Source organism: Xiphias gladius, chromosome 10, assembly GCF_016859285.1.
Source record: "Xiphias gladius isolate SHS-SW01 ecotype Sanya breed wild chromosome 10, ASM1685928v1, whole genome shotgun sequence".
In the NCBI taxonomy this organism is placed as follows: Eukaryota; Metazoa; Chordata; class Actinopteri; order Istiophoriformes; family Xiphiidae; genus Xiphias; species Xiphias gladius.
In genome coordinates this window covers 20,239,058-20,247,838 of record NC_053409.1, presented here as the reverse complement: position 1 = coordinate 20,247,838, position 8,781 = coordinate 20,239,058, and positions in this window count along the sequence as shown.

Genomic DNA, 8,781 nt, shown 5'->3' with positions numbered 1-8,781 from the left:
TGTTCTGGGGCTGGAGAGGGAGAAATTAGAAGGCAAGGCAATCTCTCCTTCTCTTTTTTTTCCCGTTTTTTTTTTTTTTTTTTTTTTTTTTTTTTGGCCAAAGCCCCTCTGGTTCCTGTTGTCTCGACGTCGATCCCGGTAGATGAACGCGTAGGAGAGCGCCTCAAGTCCGCCTTAATTGGATTGAGTGGGAGCTCTGCACTGGCTTTGGTTTGTTTTAGCTGGGTGCCAGGTTTAAGGCTACCATCAGAGGCGGGGCATCGGCGACAATACAAAACAGCTCTAGCCTCCTCTCGCCGAGCGTAATGTCGCTGGCGAGACGTGTGCTCCCCTCTCGCCGACCGTAACGGAAGCGCCCGGCGTGGTCACAAACGTTCATCCCGGCGGCCTCGGGCGGCGTCCGACGCTCGGCTGCGGCTGCGGGCGTTTTGCTGTTTGTGACTCGTTGCCGTGGCTGACGAACACGCGGCTGCACCTTGGGATCGCAGTGACCACAATACACTTTATTAACTGTAGCGATGTTTACGAGGGCCTCTTGATGAAAGGAGGCCTATATGGACTTGAGAGTTGGAGAACCACTCCTCAGTTGAACTACTGACTTTTAATGGCCATGAGAGGCCTCCAGTGATTGCCGGATTGTTTGTGTTATGCCTTATCGTACTCAGACATGCAAAAGTGCACTTGCGGGGAGGGAAATTGACTGATACTGATAAGTAAATAAATACACATCCGCGTGTTAAGTGGCTGCGTAAATGATTAACCCCCCTCGTTTTTTTCTTCTTTTTTTTTTCTTTTGATATCATTGGACGCAAACAGCGTGTTACCTAAATTCACACACACGCACACACACACACACACACACACACACACACACACACACACACACACACACACACACACGCACACACGCACACACTCGTCTAAGAGACCTGGTAATAAAAAACAACAAAACAAAACAGCAAGAAACAAACAAAGCAAAAAGGAAAAAAAAAACAAGCCAAAACAAAATAGAGTCTGGAGCAGGAGAGGACCTAATGTGAAGTTAACGGCTTTCAAGTACTCTCCTGCAGCACAACGCCAGTAGCATCTCAACAGTTTCACTCAATCCTGTCTCTTTACTAACATTTTAGGCAGAAGCATGAGAAAGACTTTGGCCCTTTTCCAGCCAACCACGGAGCCAGGGAATAGTATCATGTGCCTTGCTTTAGAGCAAAAGCCCACTATTACACAAAGCTTTGAAAATACTCGAATATTAATGTGTTTGTTTATTATTATTGTTGTTGTTGTTGGAATTCTAGTAGGATATAACCACCAGTAGCTTACTTTTTTAATGTATGCATATAGCTTGTTTTAATGATCAGCAATAGCCTATTATTTTACATGTTAGTCAATATTTTAGTAGGAAGCAACAGCCTTAAATAAAAGTCATTATTCGGCTGCCAATTGTGTCTCCTGCATTTCAGTTAGAAAACTATTGAACCAACAACATTAGAAACCAGCCAGTGAAGAATTAAAATCGATGCAATAACTTCTAACTTACACAATCTGTGGGTGTCAGGATCATACCGGAGCTGAAACTAGGTCCTACTGCAAAAAAACATGAAGTAAGTATTATTATTGGCCTGTTTGTGTTTGTGTTTTTTGTTTTTAAATGTTGGTTTTGTTAAGGTGTGGTCGGGAGGTCTAACGTCAGTCTTGCACCACCACCACCACCACCACCACCACCACCAGCAGCAGCAGATGCCAGCAGCTGCTGCTAACTGAGGTCTGTGTCTGCAGGTCGAACCGATATTCTCCTTATAAAGGAATTAAAGAAACACAGCGTCTTCTGGTGGCAGACACACTCAGTTGTAACATTTGTGATGTGTTTTATTCCTTCCTGACTCTGAACCCGCGTCCCTTGTGTCATCTTTACAATAAAATCGGCGGACTTTTGTATCTAGTTTTATCTATTTATTTATTTATTTTTACTCCAAGCAGCGATGATGCACCCTCAGCTACAAGCTGTCAAACTGTAGCCAGGCTGTGTGTGTGTGTGTGTGTGTGTGTGTGTGTGTGCGTGCGTGCGTGCGCGCGCGCGCGCCGAGTGAAGTCCCATTGCAGCAGTCACATGCAGATCACTGACAGTTTGTCACGGGGGCTCATCAGCCCCGGTTCTGTATCCTACTGGCTTCTGGCTGCATATTTCACGGCTGCCTGCATGTGACAGCCGGAGGATCTCTGCACTGTTTTCAGCGCAGGGCGCAGACGCACGGGGTTCCAATTTCCGCAAAGGGCCCCGTACACATCACAGCGATCCGTACCCTCCCAGTGCCTTACAATTATCTTTAATGAAGCAGTATTATCATATAGTCCGAGGCTAAATATTACAGTTGAAATAAATTGTTTGGATGGTAGGTGCGGTCGTGCAATTCGCAGGCCGTGTAATCGCGGGCAATTAAAATTACAGCACGCATTTGCATCCAAGGTAAATCTTGCTTATGCCTTCCTTAATTACGGAATTTCGCAAGACATTCTTAATCACCTAAATCAGTACCTTTTCCCTGTTCTGGCACACGGTAATTATGGCCAATTAGCGGTAATTAGTCCAAATGTTCCGGCTAATTCCTCAGAATAATGAGGACACTTTGAAGTGGAGGGTATGGGGCTACCGAGCCTTTGTTATCGAAGCCTCAGGTCGTTGTCTGTGAACTGATTGGTGCATGATATAACCCAGAGAACAGTTTCAGACGGGAAAAATAAGCAGTGCAATGAAAAGCAGCAAAAGTTTAAAATGATAATAATAATAATAAGCAGTGCAATGAAAAGCAGAAGGGGGAAAAAAAGGATTTTTCTTGTTGTTATTATTTCCCATTAAAAATCAATAGTTTTTCTTATGAAGATTTAAAAAAACAAAATCCACTGAAAATATTCACGTCCACACTAAAGTACACAGAGGCACCGTGGAGGTCGATATAAGTACGAAAATGTCATTAAATGCACATCGACGGGGATGTTATATGAATATTAAACATGTCTATCCACGCAGAAAACTCCCGTTATATCACATATAATGAACCACAAATTTATCTCCAGTGGTGTATGAAATCAGATCAAAACAGCCGTAGACTTGGACGCTTAGACTAGATTACAAAGACCTGATGTTAAATATTATCAGTCCTATTATATCCTGCACGTCCGCAGCCTAAACAGAACCTATTCGATCTCATTTGAACAGACTGCCCAGATATGGGGCACTGCCTCCTCCGGCTCTGACAGGACTGGCTCTCCCGGGGATCTTTCTGTCCTCAAAACTTTTCCTGACTTTCCCCCCCCCCCGTTTTTCTTCCATGGCAGCTCTTGATTTACCAAGAAATGAGCTGCAGGGGAAAAAAAAAAAAAAAAAAAGCAAAGGAGGAGGTGACAAAAGAGGGAAGAAAATTGGACACTTGGTGTGATTCACCGTGACGCATAAGACTTCAACTGATGATGGCCTCGTGGCTTTCTGTCTGTCTTTGTGTCTCTCTTTAATTTTCAGGTGAACCACAGGAGGTTTACACTAACTAATAATAACGTCATTAGCCAAACCAATCCAAAAAAAACAAAAACAAAAACCAAAAAAACTCACATTTTGGAGGAAACTGCTTTTTCCATCACTCTCCACCACGGTGATCTTAACATCATGGTCAAAAGAGCAGGACCTATTGTAAAATGGGACAAGTGGCTTCGAGGCGCCGGAACAGGACCTTTGAGCAAACACCGACGCACGGCGTCACTCCGGGCGGCCATCTTTCTGCACCCAATCAGCAGCCCGCGACGCAGCAGAGGGGAGCGTGGGGGTTCAAAGAGGAAAGCGCGGCGTTTTTCTCGGTGAACCAGTGGCCCCTAGCGGATCTGCCGCGGCCGCCTTCATCCAAAGGGCTGCGCTCGCCGTCTGGTCTCGTCCAGCGAGTGGGGTCTCCGACACCATACTGTGTCTTCTTCCGCCACCTGGTGGGGAGCTGGAAGACCTTGTCGCACTCAGGGTAGTGGCTGGGGACGGGAAAGTGGCCAGTTGGGGCATTTAACAGCTGAACCCCCTGCGGTCCAGGTTCATGTTTTGGTTCATTTTTGCTAACTTGCCCTGCATTGATTCTGTCTTTGACACCTTTTAAACTGTAACCGTAACCAACATGCATAGTGATACTTTTTTTTTTTTCAGCACAAACTCAGCTGGAAGTCTGACTTCTCATTTTGTCCATTTAACAAAGTACAAAGCTGCCAGGAACCCGAAATGCAAGCAAAATGACACAGGCGTCTATATAAAATGTACAAATCCTTCGTGATAATTACTCAAAATAGCATTATAGAACAACTGAAGGGCTGTAAAAAATATTGTTTCACTGTTTATAGACGCAAGTCAAGTGGAGACGTGAGAAATCAAACTATAATAAAGTCTATTTCCATGTAAAGTGATTTTATCTTGCCTTTTTCATTAAAAGTCTGTGTGTGCCTGTAAATTACTGAAAGTATTAATTTTTCAAAATTTTAAAAATCTTCTTTAAACGGCCTACTGCACTTTCAGCTGCTACAACCCCAATTAGGAAGTGTAACTTTAAAAAGTGTTTATATTTAGACTATACACTTTGGTGCCATCAGAGTCATCCATGGGTTTTCACATCCAAACCCTGCATTAGCTGTACCTTCGGTCCGACCTCTGACCTTTGAAAACATTCACATAAAACTCCCAAAGCTTTTAACTTTTTAAACTGTGTCACAGGGGGATGGCATCTTCTTTTGCTAGCATCAGTTTGCTATGTTAAAATGTGAGACATAACACAGCCTGTGTTGAGATTGAAGTACACGAGATAACGGACAACTACAAGACTATAGCATTAACTTTACTGTTGAATCCCAGTTAACCTCTGCGGCACAAAGGTGTGTTTTCCAGCTCACTGCCTCTAAATGACACCTGCTTAGGACTAAAACCATCCCCTTAGAGGATTTGCTGTCGTACATGTTACGAATTTCATTGAAGTCACCTCTCACTCAAAAAATGTGACTTTCCCTTTTGTTACTTTGCTTGGATGTTCAAAGTTTCACCGCGCACAGTAACATACGCACAGAGTTGGTCAGTAGACGGCTGTTTTCACATCCATCTGCTGAAGGATTTAGGTTTTTTTTTCTCCGCGCTCACGTTGAATCTGATTTCACCACTTCTACGTTCAAGCCTGATTTGGTGACAACACATTGAAACCCCCAGGGCGCGTATGGACCTTTCAGTGACATGAACAAACAATATTTGCATGTCTTGACACATTTACATGTCTTGGGGGGAATCCTTGAGGAATTTGCGCATTTGATCTGACATTTTTCAAAACAGGATGTTAACTGTGTAAACCTGGAGCTAAACACAGCTGTTATTTTTCCTTATTATAGCCGTGCTGGTTTAACTCTTTCTGAATCACTGTAGTTAAGAACGGCACATGTTAACCATTACAAATAATACTATCTGCAATGTGTAAGGCTTAAAGAACATCACTAAAGGCAGGCATGCATCTAAAAAGGTTCTCAACTATCACTTACTGCAGAGGCTCCCAACCTGAGGTCACTGAGACATTTCTGCTGTATAAGATCATGTTTAAATTATTTGTGAGATATCAGCTTGTTTTACCTCTTCTGACATCTAAATGTCTAGATGACCCAAAATTAAACATTAAAAGAAAAGAAAAATCCTATTTGCTCAAAACTTGTAGACATATGCAAACTTTGATGAGGGTGTGCAAGCAGCACTATACTTTTTTTTTCCAAAGGGGTCACAACCCAGAAAAGTTGAGAGCTGGCTCGCCATATCAAGACATTCTCCTGTTAATGGGCTTTCCCACTGCCCGAGGCACCACTGACATAGTTTAAATTAAAAAAAAACTTTAAAAATCTAGACAAATATCAACAACACCAGTTCAACTTTTGTTCCATTTCTCATATTGTTTATCATATTGAAAGATATGTCTAAAGGCTGTAACACAACCAGACACCAATCATTTAACATGTCAAAAACATTTAGAATGGTTTGGTTCATCCTCATACAAAATATCTTCACCGAATGAACTCTGATTGCACCATTACATATTGGTCCACCTTCAACTTCAGCTTCCTTTCGCTGCGCCAGTAATGAAAACCTTTACATCTAAGCACCAATACTGTCGTTTTCTGACTCCGAGTCGAAAGAAAAATAAAAAAAATTGATCACATCCCCTCCCCACCTGTGTTCACATGCAGCAGTGAGGGCGGAGGCACAGCATCCTAACCTCCAGGAGCAGGAGGAGTATAATCAAATCAGTGAGTCTCACTTCCGATCAAATTTCCGCAACTTAATAAACGAATTTTAAAACTTATTTATTGCCTTTTTTCTCTCTTTTCCTTCCCCCTTTTATTTATCCACTATAGAGTTTTTTTGTTGTACACACACGCATCGCTTCTGTAAAAGAAAATCTTCATTAGCTTTACACAAACACAAGACCCAAACAAAAACAAAAAAACAAAACACAAAAAAAAAAAGCCCATCTCCTCTCTTAACAAACCACACACGCACTATATCCAAACATGAATTTCTGCGCCAACCCCCAACACGTATGCACCTATGCTGTATCCTCGGTATGAGTCTTTATTAATGTAAAGCCTGTCTCACTGTATGAATGTTATATATGTCTATGTTAGACCACCTGTTATGTTTTGCTTCAACAGTAAAACATTTTTAAAAAAAACAACAAAAACAAACTGTTAGCTTTGGAGCCTACACTTTAAGTTCTTAGACAACCAAACTGTCTGCAAATGGACCAAGACGAGCCACAATAAAGGCCAACATTTGGGGAAACTTTAAGGGTTGAAATGCATTCATTAAAGCAAAAAAAACCCCAAAAAACAAATAAAAACTTGTCAAAAAACGATTTGTGATAAAATCTGAAAAGTATAGAATCAGTATTTCTAAGTCTTGGGGCCATTTAAACCTAATGTGCATTAAATGTTATTTGCAACAACTTAACAAAACTCCTCCTGTGGCCTAGTTTTACGTGGACCTTATAACTTTCCTAAAAGGGGCCCCGGGGCAGGCCAGTGAGTAAAACTATAGGATGTGCAGGCTAATACAAGCCCATCCTTTTCAGACAATTCTTCTAACCAACTTAAAAAACCAATGGCAACCTCTAAAAGCCTGTCTTTGTCACCCTTAAACCCCAAGATGCTCTAAAACACCATTGTGCAGTTAAACCTCATAAATTTGTCGCAGGGACTGATTAAACATCACGGGAATTGAAACACTAAAGATTTTGTCTTGGTCCCTTTTGGATGAGGGACAATGGTCCATTCACAGGGAGACACGCAGACAAAAAGAGTGTTTAAGGGGAGATGCAGCGAGCTGAGGGGTTCGGCCAGTCCCCTCCATATGTGATACAAGGTGGCCCCAGCGAGGGGGACAAAGGGCCAGGTGACAGGGACGATGGGCTGCAGGGTCACAGGATGAGCAAACAACATTATAGGGGGCGTGAAAGCAGAAGACCCCCCCCCCCCTCCCCCGTCACTGATGAAATATTGACATGATTTTAAACACTGAAGCATATTTTTCATCACAAAACATTCAGACGAGATTGGAAACGGCTACAGTGAGGTGACATGAAGACATGAAAAAGAGTCAAGTGTATTTAAGAATATCTGAGAATATGAAAATGAACACTATAGTCGGAGTCTCTCCAAATTTTTCGGTAGTACTTCACTGTTGAAGATAGTCTGTAACAGCTGTCTGATTGCAATCGTAGCTGTTAGTGAAAAAGTTTGCTGATGTATAGTAGTATACGTCGAAAGAAAAGGCATCAATAATCTTGCCTTTTCCTGACTATAAAAAGCACCTTGCTCCTCAGCGGCACCTGCTCAGTCATCTAGTGAAATATTTGAAATTAGTGCTCGGAGAAAAATCAGTCATCTGCCTTTAATTCGGCCTGTTGCCCCCTTACCAAGCATGACCTCTTCAGACTTACAGTACATTCACCAAGATCTCCGAAAAGCTAATAGCTGCATTTGCCCCCACTTGCCTCAGAATAACAAAAGTTAATTGCATAAGAGTGGAAAGCAGCCCGTGGGCCCAGGCGACAACAGGGTGCTGTAGTGAGAGAGGCTGTGATGTTTACTGGGTATTCTCATGCCTGAGCAAATCCAGTCCCTTTTGGAGTGATGTTTGCTCAGCTTTTGGCTGCATGATTAGTGTTTTTTAACATTATAAAAAGCCTCTGGCTCCCTTTCGTGGCCCTGCTACATATTTTAGATTGTACAAGTTAAATATATTTCAGACTACAAATTGTAATTTTTTAAAACCACTGAACAGATTTCAAGCCTATATTGAGCACATTCAAAGGGTTAAACACTCTTTAGAAAAGGAAAACTCACTTTAAACTAAGCTAAAATAAATAAAATGAAATATGTAGTTGTGCGCCCATTTGTTTTGATTTCAGAAATAGATGCAGATTATACGTTTTTTTGGGGCTAAACTCGGACAAGAAAGCACATTACACTGTCAAATGTATCATACAAAATATGCGAGAGATTTTATTAATAATTTTGTTCACAAATAGAAACAGTTTAAACAGGTAAAACCTTTAAAGAAAGTTTCCTTAAAGACAACAAATAACATTATTTTCCCTTCAAACTTTCAGGCTATTATAATAGCTTTGCTGCTACCTCTTCTAATGCCGCCTAATGCAGCCTACTGTACATTATTTGCCCTCAACAACAAGTTATTTTTTACAAATATTATGTTTAAATGGCTTCAAAAAC